General features: G+C 44.0%; 1 long non-coding RNA gene across 1 annotated transcript; it reads left to right on the top strand.

The window, feature by feature from the left end:
* Positions 1–2,786: 2,786 nt before the first annotated feature.
* Positions 2,787–14,253, top strand: LOC129383257 (uncharacterized). The gene is made up of 3 exons (XR_008611134.2): positions 2,787–3,041; positions 7,663–7,885; positions 14,102–14,253. It is a non-coding gene; the product is annotated as an uncharacterized lncRNA (long non-coding RNA).
* The last annotated feature ends 5,689 nt before the right edge of the window (positions 14,254–19,942 follow it).

Genomic DNA, 19,942 nt, shown 5'->3' with positions numbered 1-19,942 from the left:
GTTTCGGGCTATGTGGCGAAACTTATGCAGCAATAGTACGGCATTATCGGGGAAATTTTGTTTTTCTTGCCGGCTTACGCTCCACCTATGGGGGAATGCTATTGGGGTACGACAGAAAGAGTTTCTAAAGATATGTGTGAAAACAGAACACGCGAATTATTGTGAAATATCATTGCAGCTTTCGGCTTTGCAACTATAATACGCCCGATAGTGCTATATTCTTCGCAAGTTTTGATGCCACCGTTGTACTATGCTGCAGCTGCCAAAAAAAAAAAAAAAACGAACCATATATCAGAAGAGGTTTTCCCAATACGCATGCGAAACGAACTTGTGCCCCATCACTTTGAATGTTGTAGGACAATTTGCATTTGTAACAAAAATGGTGCAGCAGTTGCGCAGTATTTATGGACATGTTTTCGTTTAGCTGCCATATCAAGGTCATGCTGCATCTGTGAGAAGTAGCTCGACCCTGAAGAGAAGTTTTGTTATTTTGCACGCGAAGCAATATTTTGCGTAGTGCATTTTGGGCTGTACAACGCTTATTCTTTGCAGCACAAGTAGTGCAGGAAGAATGCGGTACTCCGTAAAATGTGCCATGCCGAATGAAGAATTATGCTCCACCTTTAAATAACAACGTATTTTACTCGAGATGTTTTCGCAAGTATCGTGCAGGTAGAACGCGAATGGCAAAAATAACTCGTCCGCAAAAGATATAGAATTTGAAAATTCTGGAGCCCTTTCTTCCGATATAAATGCGTGTTTCTTGTTCACAAGCAGTGGAACAAAATTTCTTGAGAGTTATGAACAGAGAACAACACTGAAACACACTGGAAGTGATATAAACATTTTTATTGCATGACATATTGTTAATAATAAGGTATTAGCAAACGCGTTTTAATCAGAATAAAAATACAAAAATTGGTTTCCTGCAATGTTCTCAGTTATGTGCACCATGTCTTATGTAAAAATTAAGTGACTACATTGGAAAAAGCGTGTTTTAGTCTTAACATTACGCTCAACCTATGATGCCTTTAAATTTTTGGTTAAGCTGAAATCGACATAATGGTAATTGTTATCAACCAACGCTCCTACGAATAAAAAAGTTCTTTAAGAGTTTCATCCAGCAATTGGCGTTTTGTACGTACTTTTACAAGGCATATCGTCCTCGAGTTGGCATGTTTTGAAACTAGGTAATGTGGCTGGTTTCTTCATTCTGGCGGGGCCTAGTGCACTTGAATATAAGAGAAGTGCTTGGTCACTTTTTCTTCCCTTATAGTTCTCACTCTGTATGTTTAGCATACCTGCAGGCCAACCTCCTGTACGTCTTACAGGACGTCGTGGTTTGATTAATTTTCTTTACGCGCTGTCTCTAGGAGCTTTTATCTTATATATATATATTGCTTAATGGGCGTGTTCGCACTGACATTTTGAAATGAATATTGTCGCGTTGCAGTGACGCTTAAAAACAGAGCAGCTGAACTGCAAGCCACAAAACTAACTTTTTATTGCGATAGTAATTATATGGACACTGAAGCCGCCTTTCTGTCGTCGCCGTCGCCGTGAGGTTCTGTATGAGTGAAAGCGTGAGAGGGTGAGCTGGCGAATGCGGTGCAATCTCACGTGTGAGAGCGAGGAACGCAGCCAGGATGCGTGCCCTCACCTACGGTGCGCGAGACAGGGGGGTAAGGCGAGGGAGGAGGGACGTTCTTCTCCGGCGGTTGCTAGGGTGCCTCGATGTCCTCCTCGCTCGCCGCTCCGTACAGAGTGAAGGCAACGACTGGGTCTACTACGGCGTTAGCCACGCGAATGGCGGACGCCGTAGGGACCTGTTGCCGGTGTTTGTGCGTTTTGAAAGCGGTCTGCGACGTGGCCGAAGAACGCGCCCGCGCGGGCCTCATCTTCCAAGCGATTTCCAATGTTTTCAGAATGCATGTAGTGCCGGTCGCTTCGTATGCACTGTGCTTTCAACATTTCGTACGCGTTGAAGTGACAGATGCACGGAGGTCAATTGCCTCGCGGCTGCTGCCACGATTCCGAACTCCAGCGTTCTCACGGACAGTTTCCGCTGTCATCGAGCGATGTAAGTTCATTTTTACCTGTGCGCGTGACACTGTGTCTGTCAATTCAGTTAGAACACGTTGACGGGCTAGGTGGTTTGAAGCCATGGTAGAATTTGTAAGCGCGACTGAACAAGGACGTACAAAGAAGCAGACACACAAGGACAGCGCCGTCTCCGTGTGTCTGTTTCTTTCTAGGTCCTCGTTGAGTCACGCTTGCGCATTCTGTCATTGTTAATTCAGTCAGTAAGCGAATTTTTACAAGTTTATACGGCCTATAAAACTAGTATCCTTACTTGGTACCGCTAACTACTAATTTGATATTGCAATCGGTGCTTCGCCTTTCAGGCGGAACTGCGAATTTTTTATTGCCGTATCTCATACATATGGCGGCGTCACCACCGTTCTACTGCCAACAAAGTTCCTTGCGCCATTGGTAGGTGTTTGTTTCGCTAGTCCTTTGTCATGAGGGAGATGATGCTGAAGGCAAAGTCTGCGCTGTAAATTCAAAGCAAGTATTTTTTTCTCTTCACAATTCCCCCTGGGGCCACACAATGGCAGGCCGTGATGTATGGTTTCCTGTACCCAGTGAGAACAAGAAAAAACAACAATTGTGAAGTTGTAGCGATATTCAAATGCCAATCCGCGCGCCTCTTGGTCAGCGAGCAAAAAAGAAAATACAATAGCATTGTAATAGATTACTTATACCGGTGTCACACGTACACTTCTGATCGCGATCGGCACCGATCCGGACCTGAAATTCTCGACTGCGATTGGCTCTCGCGAATTTTGTGCAAAGGAGCCAATCACGACCGAGAAATTCGATCCAGATCGGGCTTGATCGCGATGAAAGGTATGCCGTGTGACACCCGTATTACATCACCCTTGCTAATATCCTACCTCTAAAGCAAGGGCGAAGAGCCATTTCGAGGCGTAGGCGGGCAGATCAAAGTTGTTTTTTCCACGTCGGCCACGTCCATACAGGTATTTACACGTCAGGCATTCTCTCCGGCTCGTCGGTTATTTTTGAAGCGCGAAGAAAACTTTTGGGATTGATTGTTGCTCTGATGGCAACGCATCGGACGCACTCAAGCTTTGCAACGTAGTTGCACAGTAGACCTGGCCCATGACAGTTCTGATTGTTTTTTTATGAGATTATGCCACGTCACCACTCTGAGTTTTGGGCACATAGCTCTTAGACTGTTGAAAGGTGCAATTTAAGCAAAAGTGTTGAGGCTGAAGCCTCCCGTTAAAATTTTTACATGGTGCTGGCTATAGTGTTTAATGCCGTAACCCTAAACTAAAGCAATGCAATCCTCCGCATATTCTGGGCACACTGCAGCTATTAGGATTCTTCAGCTTTCGTTGCTGGATGGTGTCCGTAGGTGGTGGCTGCGGAATTTGTTTTATGCTCGAATAATGATTTCGTCCTATTCTTTCGTATTGACAACCGCGAAATCATGTGATATAATGCCTGTACCTCCTTAGATAGGTGTGGTTCAAAAGACTATTTTATTGCACTTATTGTTCCTCAGAGACACAGGGCGGCACTACATGTGTGTATGATACAACTGCCTGAGAAACAAAAAAAAAAAATATATATATATACGTTTAGAGGACAACGCAGGGGAAGCATGTATATGGAATGAAATGTGTTTAATGTACCCAATTCTTACTCTTGTAGTGCAGTGAAATCCATAGCACTGTGGTCCATTGGTATGGCAAACGTGCCTCATATGGCGTCAGAACGCCATGAGGCACATTCCTTTTTTTTATTATTTACAATACTGTTAGCTTTTTCAGGCTGGTATAAGGTGGGTAATACAACATAAAGTAATACAAAGGCGATTTTAGGTCTTTTAATTATTGTGTCAACCGAATTGTAGTTCCGAAACACGTGAACATCAAGACTGTTCCAGTCAACTGTAGTTCACGGCAAAATGACAATTTAATAAAATCAACTCAAGGTGCACAAAGCAAAACATCATTAACATAGTTTGTTCTTCGTGAAGCTCGACCAGGAGGGTGCAAATGATAACAGCGAACAAAGTTATGTTTTTCGTTGTAAAGCAAATAAGAAAACCTCAAGTACGCGATATTTCTTGTAGTAACCCACGACTGAAGACCGGTCCTTCGAATCAATGTTATTAAAGAGCTTGGAGATCACCTGAAAAATTATTTTGCTAATGCTGGAATATGAGGAAGCACACCTTCACTGGCAGACTGAATCATAACTACAACAGGAAATAAATACCTTGGTAACTTTTTTCTTGCACCAACACATGAAGAAAAAATTTACACGACATGTATGGATCTAAAAAACAGAAAGGCGCTGGATATTGACAACATTCAAATAAAACCAACAAAATATATCTTAGAATTTATCACTGCAGCACTGAGTCCCATATTTAAATTGATGCTTGAGCCAGGAGTTTCTCCAGAAGATATGAAAACAAATAGTGTAACCGTGTTGTTCAAGGGTGGAGACAGTAACCTGCTGTCTAATTATGGACCTATATCTATTATTCCTGTATCTTCAGAAGGATTGCAAAAATAATCCGTTCCCGCATATCTATTCTTTTTTACTCCAGAAGCACAATAACCTCAATTTTCACGTTCAGTGTTTTTCTTGATTTCTGCAAAGCCTTTGATTGCAATAATCATAACATTTTACTACTTAGTTACATTTGTACGGGATTCGCTGTACGCCCCTTTCCTTCGTAAGATCATATTTACAGAACAGACAGTACTGCGTTCAATTAGGTAATAAAAAGTAATCGTACCTACCTGTGCTGAATGCTGTTCGCCAGGGAAGTGTACTGGGTCCACTGTTATTTAATGCCTATATCAACGACATTGTCAATATTGACCCCAGTGTGAGCTTTGTTATGGACGCAGATGATGAAAGGGTGCTTTTCTCAAAGGCGTGATGTAAATGAATTAAACAAGCGCTGCAATTAGTTATTTGGTAAACTCTTCCTCTCGGCTATCGAAAACCTAATACAAATTAATTCATTCAAGGAAAAAGAGATCGTATTCCGAGCAAAAATTAAAATTTCCAATGAACACAATTTTTAGTTGATGCCGCTGAAGGTATTCTTTTCGTCGATGAGCATAAAATGTTAGGTGTCACATTTTCTTCAAACTACATTTGGAACCAAGACATCGTTAATAATCGTAAAAAGCCTCTAGTATATTTCCTGTATTAGTTCGTTGTCAATATATTTTACCCTAGAAGGTGCAACTACAAATATCCCACGCCCTCTTTCTCTCTCACATACACTACTGTAGTTTAGTGTGGGCTGCCACATCAGAAGATAATATAGTAAAAGTTAAAACGTTACGTAAGAAAGTCATAAGACATGTAGTTAATCTAGATTACCTCTCATCAATGCAACTTACGCGACGGGATTATAATATTATTAAACTAGAAAACATACGTTTTTCGGATTCTGCGATCCTGTTCTGTTCTGATTTTTTTCAACAATTTATTAAAGACACTGCACGCCTAATTACCAGAGATGTTACCTCACGAATATGAAGCACTGATATATGGCTTGTTCAAAGATTTCGCAATAATTACAAATTCCAAATGCTGCAATACAATTTGCCAGTGATTCTCTATAAATACTGTCATGTAAGCAACTTCTCGCTGAAAGTACTGTGTTTTCTTTTGTAAATATGAAATAATTTTGAGCTCGTGAGACATTGAAACATTTATCCTGATCTCTTTTTCGGATTGTGACTTTATTAAACTTTGCATAACACAAAACACATAGCAAGAAAATAGACCGTGTATAAGTATATTATTTATGCGATAGTTCATTCTTTTCAATCGTTGTTCTTTTTATTGTTGCATCTCACCTTTTACTATGTATTTTCGGATGTCAATGTGTTTTTTTTTTCAAAATACATGTAATTGCACAGATTGTACTGGCATAGTTATTTTTCTATTTATTTATTTAGTGTAATGGTATTAGGAAATGGTGAAAAATACATTTTATTTCCTTATATTAACTTTATCATGTATTATACTTTTTAGTTATTTTTTGTAGTAGTCCCAACTGCTTTGTAAAGGCTGTCCATCACAGCTCTTAACCCAATGACCTTCACCAGCATATTTTCTTTCTAGGGAATAAGATGATTTGACTTGATTGATTTGATTTAATTCAAGTCGCTTTCATCTATAACATAAACATGAATATGACTGCCAATTTGAGGATTCCTTCAAACATTTCATTCTGCTTTTGGCTATGCAGGTCACAGTTTGTTGTTGTTTGTACCACTGACTTGTGTTGCAGATACGAGCTGCAAGTGCCTATTAGCTTGACAACAAATCTGTATAAGGAATTTTTACAGCTGTTTTCGTAAGGCAACAGAAATGTGTGAAAATATATATAAGTCCTCTCATATTGCAGAAAGCTTTAAAAAGGCATTGGTAGAGTGAATTAATTGCACAGGATATATTAAAGTTCACCAGTCCCCAGTCTTGAACCCTTCTCTTAGAGTTAGGCAGGATGCATTATAGAACATCGATTATGCTAATTACGTTTGTTAGACAAGTTGCATAATTGAGCTCACAAACTAATTACGCATTATCTTCTCAAGCCGGTTCCCTCGGCAATCTACGCACACCTGCCCCCGTTTCTGTTGGCCATAAAAACAAACGCAGAACGCTTCATCCGGTATGCTCTTCACCACATTCTTCACACGCAGTTGGTATAATAGCCATATCTTCATAATATTTTCCATTAGGAGCAATCATACACAGCGCGACAAAAGGAAATCCTACAGCGGCAGATTGCGTGAGTGCAGGAAACGTGGTAGCACAGGAATATGGTATTTGATCAGATAGTCGTGTACTGATACAGCTGTTTGGAACCTCGTGTTGTCGTGTGAAAGTTACTACTGTCGCGATAACGACAACTCAGGATGCTGCTCCAAATCGCTTGGCGCAAGTGTGTTAGCAAATGTGTTTTGGTTTATTTCTAATGCTTAAGGCACATATTCATGATTCACGAAGCCTCTGCCTCAAGAAATGCGATAAACTTTGTAGTTATTGATGATGGTTCTCCCTCCACATATTTTAGATGAAGGTGCAAACAAAAAAAAAAAACACTAAAATAGGCTTCAATGTATCTATATTCCCGAAGCAAGCACTCACGCTCCAACCAAATTTGACAACACGCCAAAGACTTGGTTGCTCAACACAGCTGTGCAGCCTAGCGACAACACGTCGAAACCCTTCCAACGCTGTATTTATAATGAGGGCACAAAAAAGCCACAAATAATTGCGCCCATTTTTTCACTCTTAATGTCATTAAAAGCAATAAAAATTAGAGCTCAAGGTTTTCTCCTAAAGAATGTAGTGTCATATGTAAGCTTGTGCTCTGCAACGAGCCCACTGCAGCCTAAAGCTCTTCTCAAAAAAATTTCTCCACGTGCTGAAGCCATCCGTATAAACAGAACCATTCGTCTTCTCAACTGAAAACAATGCGTTTGTTTTGCCAGATGGTGACACAATCGTAGAGGTACAAGAAAATCGCGTCTAATGAAAACCTCAAAGGCTTTTTTATGTTTGCGTTGACCATATAACTTCTCGCAGGTATACAGACGGGTACTTGGACTGGTGTGACTGGCGGCAATGAAGAATTTCATATGCAGTAGTGTCATCCCTTGGGCCATATTCGTGCTTCTTTTGCCCACAATAGAAAAGAGAAATTCTTTTTCTGCCATCGCTGTCGTTTACATGGGGCCAAGTTCAGGAAGTCGCCACATATCTGGTGGTCCCCATAATGCATCCAGTCATGGGCAAAATCATAAGCATGGTGCGTAAATACATTTTCTACTCATTTCAAAACCTAATTCATCCAACAATTTTACGTCATCAAGCGCAAGCATTCATACATAATCGCCACAAAAGTTACCGCTGCTTTTCTAGCAAAGCACAACGCAGATGATCTCTAGGAAAGTAAGATTGACGAGAACTTTGTAAATTTCCAGGACTTCATTGCTTGCTGCATATTTTCAGGACAGGCTCATCACCCATATACTTGGTATAACTAGTGCAAGTAACGCAATACTGTCTTTCTTCCCCATAATCTTTCTTCATCAGACATTTAGCTAGGGAGCTATGTATTTATTGCGTTAAGGACTACGAGGTATGTCCTAAATATATCAATAGCGTCACTTTTTTTGTCGCCTGAACGCTACCATTCTTAGGTCACTTTCCTTGGTTTATTGGTGTGTTTCCCCTGCAACCATATACCATGAATTGTGTTCTGAAGTGTGCGAGAGTCACCTTTTGACTAATTATATATGTTATTAGCTCCGGTTCATTTTTTCTTCATGCTTTAGTTTGGGAGGTAGGGGCCATTCTACGCAACGAAAAGGAATAAACGGCAGCCTGGCAAGCTCGCCTTAGCATACACGGCAATAGCAAAGCTTATTTTCATGACTCCGCTTTTTGGGCAGTTCTACCTGCATGCGGCGCTTCATATAGGCGCAACGCGGTATTCGAGGCAACTGCTACTACGGAACGGAAACATTGCGCTACGAAACATTTCCTTTGAACAGAAACCTGGCAGCGCATGTATCTTCGAAACTGCAAGAGCACGGCGGCAACAAGGCGACGACGGAAAAGCGCATTGAGTGGCTTTGCACTCGAGGCATTTCTAACAATAAGAAAATGATATTCACATCAAGTGCACAGGTTAGAACCTGTGTGAAGTAAAGTTTTCAGGAACCAGTAAATAAAATGCTAGAAATTCCCATTTTGGATCCCTGCGGCTTGGTCGCAAATAAGCTGCCGCTGGTATATGCTCCCAGGTGCGCGTTCTATGAAATGCGAGAAATGTGATACAGGCTTGTATCCTAATTTCTTCTTATTTATTTTAAATGCACCGGTGGCTTTTTCACCAGTCCCCCACTGTGATTATGTGCCATAGTAGAGAAACAATATACGGTTGATCCAGAAATAAGGTTCCCATCAATTTTAGAAATAGACAACATTGTTTATTCTCATAGAAATTCACATCATTGGAAAGACAATATTTTTCTCTATTTTTGTACATAATCGCTATCTTTTTCTACGCATTTTTGTAGACGGTGCTCCAATTTCTGTATCCAAATGTCGTAGAAGTGGGCCGCCAAACCTTTGAGGAAGCGTTTCACCTCTTCTTTGACTTCAACGTTGCTGCGGAAGCGTTGATCACTCAAATGTTCCTTTAACTTGGGGAACAAGTGACAATCACTAGGCGCGAGGTCTGGACTGTACGGTGGGTGGGGCATGACAGTCCACCCAAAGTTTGTCAAAAATTCCTGGGTTTGACGGGAGACGTGAGGTCGGGCGTTGTCGTGAAGCAGCACTGCACCGGCTGCCAGTCGCCCTCGCCGGCGGTTCCGGATAGCTCACCTGAGTTTTCTATAGTGTTGAACAATAACTGTCTGAATTGAGTATAGTCCCACGTTCCATGAAATTGATCATCAGTATCTCCTTACGACTCCAAAAAACACTGGCATTGACTTTGCCAGCAGAAGGAGCTTGTTTGAAGTCCTTTGCGACCAGTGAGTCTGGGTGGCGCCACTGTTTGAATTTTTGTTTCGTTTCGGGAGTGAAATGAAATATCCACGTTTCTTCTCCTGTAACAATGGAGTCGAATAATCGTTCCTTATCTTCTTGACACTTTTGAAGAAACTGGCGAGCACAGTCAAGGCGTTTCTCCTTGTGGTCTGATGTGAATAGCGGCGGTACCCATCGAGCACAACACGTGTGATAACCCAATTTTTCAGTCAAAGCTTTTTCCACTGTACCATTGGAACTCCCACGAATCTGGGTGACAAGTTCACGGACGGTGATCCCCATATTTTGGAGAACTTCGTGTTGGATCATATCGATAACCGCCTCCGAAACTGACGGTCTTCCACTCCGTTTTTCATTGTTGATTTTCTACGGAGCGTCATTAAACTCCCTGCACCACTTTCGGACGTGTTCAGTGGACATACAGTTGTCGCCATACACCTCTGTCAAATGATGATGATTATCAGCGGCTGGTGTCCTTTGGCATGCAAAAAGCGAATTGCGGAACGAATCTCACACTTGGCGGGATGAACAATTGGAACCTATATATCGGAAGGATGCTGAGCCAAGATTGAGTGGCGGAGAGAAGCGCGGCCTCGGAGAATCGAGAGTTGGAGAACAGCCATGCGCAGCAGTGTTGCCATTTTTCACCTCGCACGTTCCCGTGTGGATGGAGCTCTTTGGGAACCTTATTTCTGGATCAACCCTCTACATCAACACGCGGGAATTATCCCAGGGAAAAGAGAGAGAGTGAGCGGGCTACGCTTGATTTCCCAACGACTCTTAGGTAGACTCGTCGCTGTTTTGTCCTTCCGAGACCCAGGTCTCGATTCTAAGCACCTTTATTGGGATCTAATAATGTGTTTGATATGCGCGAACAGCACTGGTCACAGTGTAGTGCGCAGCTGTTGCGGTGAAGCGGTCTAGCTATCCGAGTTGTAGGGAAGGGGAGGGGGAATTTTCGAGCGAAATTTAAAAGTCGCACTTTCGGCCAAAAGGCGCAGCATCGATTGCGATAGCAAATTAGTGGAAAGCTATAAGGAGTAAGGAGAGCAGTTTTAACTGCCATATAAGCTTGTCAACATAGGCATACAAAGTAAATTAACAAGCATGGTGCCACGCGCGCACAAGCAAACATGAACACATCTCACTCGATGACCGTGGAAACTCGGTATCAAAACGCTAGAGTGAGGAAGTGCGGCCGCAGGAGCGAGCGAATTGACCTTCGAGCTTCCTCTCCCATCAACGCGAACCCCCGAAAACACAGCGCGCGGCAAACTGTTCCCTTCGCAGATGGTTTTCAAGATAAGGGGGACCGGCCGCCCGACACGGCCGCGGTAGAGCGCCCCCCCCCGCCCTCTCCACTCTACCCCAGGAGCCTTGGGCGCGACGGAAGTCGGCGCGCTTCCTCCCCGCTTCCCTCCCTTGCGTGCGCTAGATTGAACCGCGATCTCCGACTCACCCCCGCACGCTTTCAGTCGCAGATACATCATGCGGCGCGGTGACGATATTATCGCCCTTGGACTTTACACGGAGCTTCACGGTGACACTAACGGCAGAACTTCGCCTGGTGACCATTTAATTGCTGTCGGTATAAAGGTGTGAAGAGGGTGCTCCGGGGCATTTTCAGCAAAAATGGAGTGCGTTGGGGTATTCGCCACATACTTGAAACGCTGGCGGGCCACGAGCTAGTTGGCGTTGGCAACTATCCGTACTAGGAGTAAGCGCACGCCGTGTGGAGGACTCCGAGTTCATTTTCACAAAGCGCATTTTTGCATTTCGCCCCCATGAAATTGTGGCTGCCGTGGTGGGGATCAAATCTGCAACCTCCAGCTTAGCACTGAAACGCCGTAGCCACTAAGCTGCGCGCGGTGGGTTCATAGCGCCGAATGTGCAACATCTCATACATCAGTCGTGCGTTTACGGCGTCAGCACTGGAGGACGGAACGCCACAATCGGCGCTTTTGTGGTACCTCCTGGCATCAATGTTGCCAAACTCGAGACCCTCGCTTTGAAGTGAGTGAGAAAAATCAAGAGGAACCGCGGGAATTTTCTCGCTAATGAAACATTTAAGGTTTAGTCTAAGTAAAAAAACGTTGGAAAAGGAGGGCACAGTAGACATAAGAGTGCTTAGAATAAAACATTGCAAGGTAAACACCATCACTGCAAGCCAAATTCAGGTGCCTGTTGCAGTATGGTAGCCACATGGTAACAAAGGCTGCATCTTGCACCATCCTGCGTCAATTGCTTGTTGTCAAGAGCGTCTCTTCACTGAATAACCTATGCAGTATTTTTCAGTGGTTGTCGAGTCGATCCTTTACGGTATGGTGTCGTATCGGCGTCAGAATGAAACCGCGCACCGCACGGAGAAGGCGGCGCTTTGACGCCGACACCGTGAAAACAACAGCGCAGCGCCGCCAGCTTGATGTCCAATGACCGGTTGTGACGTGGGACCGGCCGCTCTCGCCAGATGAGCCATGCCGAAAGCTTGGGCTGGTGGCGGAGCAAACCCAGACTCGTCAGCATGTTCCGTTTGACTGCAATGGGACAGGCGACTTAGCGGGCAGGGCAGCCGAACCCGCGCTCGGCCGCAGTACCGGGTCGGGAGTGTAACACACAGGCTGATGCCTAGTAGACCAGACATCCGCCACCGCACCCCTCCCCTCCCCCCTGTAGGTCCGGCCTGAAGCGTAGGTGGCAGGTGGCCGAACGGAGGGGCCCCACCGGTGCTAATCCGAAAAGCAGAGACAGTGTGAGGCTTCGTGTCGCCGACCTCGTGGCGTGTATGATCTGTGATAGTGATCTAAAGAAAGGAAAGACGCTTGATTCTGCAGCCCGTGAGGGAGCACGGTGATGGGTCCGTCTGATCTATCGCCGATCTAATCTCGTCACGCGCTGTCCTCTCATGCAGTGCCGTGGTGCATGACCACACGCGCTTCTTCCAGTTTGGGCTCCAACACGTAGCGGTCACACATGGTCGTTTGTCCAGCGCAGTAGTCCCTACTCCTTATCCCCTCTCATCTGGCTTCCAAAGACATAGGGCTATATGGCGTTTGGAGTATCGTAGAATTTCTTTCTGACGAACATTTTCTTTCTGTTTGATACTGTTACGTACTTGTTTTCTCCATTGGTCGTTTGCAGTGCTGTGTATTTGGATATCGCTTTATATGTACGACCATTTTCTAAGCTGCTGTTTATCTATTTAGCACAATAACTAGTGGCTATTTTGCTCGTTATCATTCCCTACTGTGAATAAAAAATATCCCTACATGTGTACCAACATATTCCATCAATTCCTCTTTCTGCGATTTTCTCTGATTTTTTATTTTTGAGATTTGAGATTTTTGAGATTTTCTGAGATTTTCTCTGAGATTCTCTCACTTCGCAGTAGGCCCAGCCCCCTATCTCCCTATTCTCCGTATTTCGTGTTTCGATAGCCACCTCTAGTGCTATCCTCATCAAAAACGCGGTGTCAGCCTGCTATTAGCGTTAACGTTTGTAAATGAGATGAAAGTGGAACTACTATGCTATTTTGACATTCGAACTGGTGAGATCACGCTAGAGAGATGTTCGCTTAAATATTCCTCAAATGGAGCCACGGGGTTACGCTTACTCCGTAGTTTTAGGGAAATGCACAATTACTTGAGCTGCTTTTCATGGATGTTTTGACAGTTCTCAGCCCTCACTCTATCTATTCGGCGATGCTCGCAGTACATTGTTGATTTTTCATGTCATTGCTCGTAACTCTGCTCGTGCCAATGACGTGGCGTTTGACGTGAAGCACATCTCAGATCGGTCAAAAGGTGTCACTTGCAAAAATCATTTGTAACAATACGCTTATATATTCGAAACTGTACTACCCATGCGTCATTCTTTGGCGTCGTCGCGTAGAAAAAATAAGCTATTACTGGATAACAGATGTGTCCCGCGTACAAATGACCCCGCTGTCGTGCTACGCAGGGCGAAATCGCAGCTACAGTTCACCTCCTGATCAGCATTCGGAGAGATAGCTCGGCAGTGGGCTTGTGAATAAGAACCCCAGTGCTGGCGTTTCAGACAGCTCGCTCAGCCATAGTACGCATATTCGATCAAGCTCAACTAGTTCTCAGAAAAAGGTATAGGTCCTACAACTGTGCAATTTTTGGCACATATTTATTTTGCTTTGAATTTGGAGCCTCCGCATTCGACACGCATTGTCGATTAGACTAAAGAGTACGATTGCAACATAAGGCCACAAGATGCCATAAGACATAAGATAGGCATGTAAGTTTTGCAATACGCCAATAAACATAACTTGTGTATTTGGTTACGTGATATCTGTACCATAGTGGTCATACACCTGCTGCACGCACATAATATTTCAGACATACCAATGCAGTTGCGTTCTTGGTACACTTTAGCCACGTTCCTCATTTTTTTAAAACAATTTAAAGGTTGTTTTCACCTAAGTCTACTCTTTTTACAGGGAAAGGTGACACGGATCATCAGGGCCGCAGCAGGGTGAAGCGAGCCTTGAAAAAGATAAAAGAAAACGCTGGGAACATTTCTAGGACTATGGCTGTGATAGTCTAAACACAAAAGAACTCGGAAATAAAAATTTTCGAACCAGTGGGGAAAGCTTCTGAAAGGGCTTTCTCTATTCTACCCGCAACACTTAATTTCATTATTTTCCACAATTTCGTTCGTTCTACCTGCAACACATCAAAGTAAGACAGTACAACGCTGTCCAGTCAGTGTTTTGATTTCAAGCAGGAGGAGCAGGTTGCTTCTTCTCTGGGACCGACTGCTTGCTCGTGATGCCCTTCAGGAAATTACATTTCTTTTCCACTATGCCCTTTTATTGCACAGCCCAGCCTGCAAGAACATTGTCTCTGTGTCGGTGGGACCGACACCTTGCAGAGGAAGCATGGTGGGTTCTGGATGTGGAAGCTGCTTGTCATCCGGTAGGCACTACCGGAAGTCGCTCGTCTGCAGAATAAGCCAAGAAATGTCGGCCCGGTGGGTTGCACATAAGGCTGCCCGTACTCAGCACAGTCAGCGAATCTTGGGAAAAATCAGCGTGTAGTTCCCTGCGAAGATACGCTAAGGATTCAGTACAATTCACGTTTAGTTTTACAGAAGGCACCTTCAAAAGGATATCGACGAAAAGCTCGTTCAACAGTCTTGACCAAGCCCACAGACTCCTGCAAGGCAGTTGCTTGTAATAATCCCTAACAGACGCATCAAAAAAATAACTGAAAGCCTTACAATCAGAACGAAAATCGGCAATCATCGAATAATAGCATGTAGAGTATCTATCACGTTTATAACTCCGCTGTAAATATGAAGAATGCTTTTTCCAAGGATATTACTGCATTTTATTCTTAATTAATTTACATTCACACCAGAAATAAGCACATTTCAGTCATCTGCATGCATAACTATTTTACGGAAGGGTAAATGTCGGCAATGTTATTTGTATAGAACGAAAAAGAAAGGGCCTAGGAGGCCTAATAGAGGCAAACCATTTCAAAGAGGTTAAAGATGCAATAGTTTCCTGTATAAAAACATATTGAGAGGATTTCCGCGAATACAGTATAGGGATAATTGTCAATGAAAATGTAAAACGTGTTTTTTTTAATCTTCTGAAGTGTAACTTGCTCCAGTGTAAAAAAGGGAATTCTATTGGATTGATCTTCTTTAAATCCAAATTGAACGATCGACAATTTTCATGAAAATGATTTGCATTCATTGAATGCCGGCCAAGAAAGTGGTACGTAAAACTTTTTATCTTCTATTAACCTAGTAACTATCAATTTACTTAATAATACCTTCAGGGCCTCAAAGCATTTCCAAAAAGTGAGGAAAGTGGCACAGGATAGGCAGCCAAGAAGAGCCGTAAATAAAACGAGCAGGTGGAATGGGGGGAGAGGTACAATGCAATTCGGAAGACTATCTTGAATAGTTCAGCATCAGTAATAAAAAGAGTGGTGATGCTAAGGTGTAAGCCACCTAATAATCGCTCTTACGCCCAGTCAAGCTGTTTTTCAAACAATTTTTAGCCTATGGTATGCACCAGAGCTCTTGTATTTATCGAAATAAATCGCCATTGTACTTTGTCGTGTACAAATCTGTGACACGAAACGACACAACCACTTTACAACAGTGACCGCTTCTAGCTTATTATATAGCAAGGGGGCTAAAAAAAGTAACCTTCAACACATGGTTGTGTTTGTAGATTTTGTGACAATTATCCAGGTATATTCAGCTTTGAGGCGAAGTGCAGCGTCAGGTAATTTTATGCTTTTCTTCGCTGGCGGGATAGTGGAATGACGTGAATTATTTGCTATTAATTCCAGCGTTAGGGTGGTCCGACTGGTGTCCCATATGTGGCACCTACGTACTCAGAGACTTTTAGAGCACTAACTTAAGCAAGGCTGGTAGAGCACGAAAATTCCCACACAGGTAAGCAAGGATGTAGTTTGCGTTGCTGGCGACATGCGCTATATTGCATCGTTCAGACTCAATGTCGTTATCACGTTGAAGCTCGCAGGAATCCATAGGGTTTAGGAATGTCAACACCGTACAAGATTATATATATATATATATATATATATTTGCATTTGGAACTACCGTACAGCCTAGCTTAAATACAACGTTAAATAGAGCCTCACCTATTTGTTGTTCACAATATATGCGCAAGCTCAATGGTCCAAAGGGACCAACTGAGCCCACATTCCACGCGTTTTGCCGAAAGCACTCAATCACTGCACGTCGGGCAGCGCCATCGAACGGGAACATTCGAACCAAGATGGCGCCCACAAAAATCTGCGTCCCGACCCTGTAGTGAAGGCGGAAATCGAGGAACCTCATGCAAGCGCATGGCGGATTGGGCTGCATGCCTCGTTGCATGCCTCAACGTGCGTTCTCTACCAAAACACAGGGACGACGTGGCGCATGATGTGAAAGTCAATGGAGAAGACATACTTTGCCTCATGGCAACATGGATGAGGCCGCATGACAAGGAAAAGATCACGGGATACTCCCTAGCGCGCGCCCACTCAGCGACCCGACATCGTAGCCGCCGGCGTGGCCATATACGACAAGCCAGGCCTTCAACTACGACCCGTCCATCTCGCAGCGTACTTCGGTGCAGTTGGAGAGCTGCGCGATTCGTCGAAATGGCACTCGTCCTGTGCTTATACGTTAGAATAGTGAACTGCTGGGCTATAGTTGCTTATCCGACATAGTAAATGAGTTTTGCGTCAAAACCATACACACAGGAAAGCAGACAACACGGGCGCTTACTTCAGCTGTTTAGTGAGCGCAAAGTCATCCCACACATGTGATAGCACTCCCAGAACCCGAATGCATGCGCATGCGTACAAGGCATCAAGTAGGTTCGTGTAACAAAAAAAAAACACGTTATCTGAGGAAGTGTGAAATAAATTTCTGCTCGGCCTCGTACAGAAAAACAGATGTGCCACTGACACGGTACCGAGGTCTGCGGAGGTCGCAGAAGAGAACATGGGGGACTAGGAGACGCCTGCTCCCAAAAACAGTGCCCTTTCGACGGTGCGTATTCAGGGCAAAGTTGGTTCCAAGCTTAAAGCAATGATGGTGACATTTCAAGAAAGTGTAAATCAGATCGTTAGTAGACTGGAGTGGATAGAAGAGCGGGAAAATATCACGGATCGGAGATTAGGCAAAATTGAAATATATCCAAACGAGACGGTGGTCCCTGCTATGGAGCGGGAGTGCACTCGGCCGCTAGCCAAGCAGGGTAAGTCGCAGAGTGGACTTGAGCTCAAAACTAGTTCACCGAATTTCCGTGGTCAAGATTGCTATATTAAATAGTTCATTTAGTATTTAGCGGTGGAATTGCAGGAGGTTCAATCATAAGAAGGCATCTCTGCAGTAGTTTGCTAGAACGCATGGTGCGAAGCCTCAAGTTATCATGTTACAGGAAACACTGACGTCTAACGTGACCTTAACGGATTTCAAAGTGGAAGTTAAGGATAATGAACAGGGCACAGGACTCGCTACCCTCATTAATAGGGGGTTGGCTATATTAAACGTGATCTTCACATGGCGGATTGCAAGAGTGAATATATTACGGTGGAGGTAATTTTAGGTCGGCAAATGTCATGTCAGGGGAGCGTTTACCTGCTTAACCTGTACAGTAGCCCCCGAGACACGAAGCAGAGTTTAAAATATCTCTTAACCAAGGCAGCCAAATTGGCTAAGGATGCGCTGTTACTTATTGGAGGGGACTTCAATGCACCCTATCATGTGTGGAAGTATGTTTATAGCACTTTTAAGAGGGAGAGACTAAGGCAGCAGGCACTAGACTTGAGTTTAACTTGATTACAGACCCTTCGTATCCCACCAGATGTGGCAAGTTGACATGTAGAGATTGCACACCTGATCTCACTTTTGTTCGGGGGGTGGTGGATTTGTCCTGGTGCAATTCTAACACAGATTTTGGTAGCGATCATTACATACTTATGATTACTTTGGTAGTGGCTAATAAAAAGGAGCGCACATTCAGGATGGTTGACTGGGATGCCTTTAGGAAACGAAGAGCGCAGACAATCGAAGATGAGGGATATGAGTTGACCTTGGAACAGTGGACTAGTCAGCTTAAAAGTGACATTGAGGCGTCTACTAAAGAGGTTCCGACCGATATTGACACGCAACACATGGATAGCCGCCTGGTGCATTTGTTGGAAGCGAAACAGTCGATGTTAGCGAGATGGAAGGGTCAGAGATTGAATAGAAGACTTATAAAGCGTATAGCAGTGGTTAGTCAGGAAATTGAAGACCATTGTCGGGTACTGTGCAAGCAGCAATGGGATGAAGTATGCAATTCTACTGATGGTCGCATTAAGAGGGGAGGCACCTGGAGTTTGCTCAGACATTTACTAGATGAGACAAACACTAAATCAAATCAGAGGACTGTGATAAGCAAGCTGGTCCATCAGGCGTGTCGGGACTCCACGGAGCAGTATATACTGAAGGATTTGGCTGAGGGATATCTTCTGTTGGAGACCTGGCACGTTACACCTGACGTGAATTTGCAATATAGTGGGGAAGAAAATGCAGCTATGGATGAGGAATTTACTGAAAGTGGTATAAGGATGGCGCTGCAGAATTTTAATGGTCGACCGGCATCAGGGCCGGATGGCATTAAGAATGAAATTTTACGGAATTTAGACGACAGGTGAATTAAGTTCGTTACGCGGGAGATCAATAGCCGACGGGAGGAAGGCACTTTCCCGGAAGAGTGTAAACTTGCAACTACTGTTCTGATACCCAAACCGGGGAAGGTCATAGGGCTTGAAAATCTCAGACCCATTTACGTGACATCGTGCTTGGGGAAAGTCGCTGAGCATGTCATTTTAAATAGGCTAACGCGTCATGTTGAGGGCAGTGGGTCTTTCCGCACTCGATGATAGGCTTTCGGCCCGGCCTCTCGACTAAGGATGCTGTGATCAGGATTAGGCACCAGCTCCTTGACCGGCGGACAAGAGATACTAAGGCACTAATTGGACTTGATGTGGAAAAAGCTTTCAATAAAATCCGACATTCTTTCATTCTACGGGTGCTATCGGACTTGAATATGGGGCAGGGGCTTTTCCATTTTGTCAAGGCTTTCGTTATGGATAGAAGGGCATGTCTCCGGTTTGGAGAGATAAAGTCGGAAGTGTTTAAATTGGGTTGCTGTGGTACTCCGCAAGGATCCGTGCTCTCGCCTATGTCATTCAACCTGGCAATGTCGAAGTTGGCTAATACACTGGACACTGTCCAGGATATTGGCTATTCTATATACGCGGATGACGTTACTATATGGAGTGTCGGTGGTAGTGATGGAGAGCTTGAGGCTACGAAGGTGGTAACGCTTACAGATGAGTATTTGGGTCTCCTGGGGCTCAAGTACGCCACTAAGTCGGAGTTGATCTTCAAATCTCAGAAGCTAGGTCGTAGGCAGCAGGGTTGGGTACCGGAAGTTGAGCCTTGCATTAGAATCCATACTAGGGAAGGGTCGTTGATAACCAAAATCGAAGCAATCAATGTCCTCGGTTTTGTACTTGAAGCGAATGGATCGAACATTGAACATTCGATCGAATTCGAACATTCAAATTGATCGAACATTTGGTGGTGGTGGTAGATGGCAAAGGGAGCGTTAGAAATGCCGCTTCCATTTATACCAAAGATCCGGGGGTTGCCGAACAGGTGGCTATTTCTCTAGCACTAATTGATTCAAGAAGAGATTTGGTGTTTAGCGACTCGCGATCTGCCATTAAAGCCTTCTCGAGAGGACTTG

The sequence above is a fragment of the Dermacentor andersoni genome, chromosome 8, assembly GCF_023375885.2.
Source record: "Dermacentor andersoni chromosome 8, qqDerAnde1_hic_scaffold, whole genome shotgun sequence".
In the NCBI taxonomy this organism is placed as follows: domain Eukaryota; kingdom Metazoa; phylum Arthropoda; class Arachnida; order Ixodida; family Ixodidae; genus Dermacentor; species Dermacentor andersoni.
Note: the sequence above shows the minus strand (reverse complement) of the source record. Positions and strands in the feature narration are given on the sequence as shown.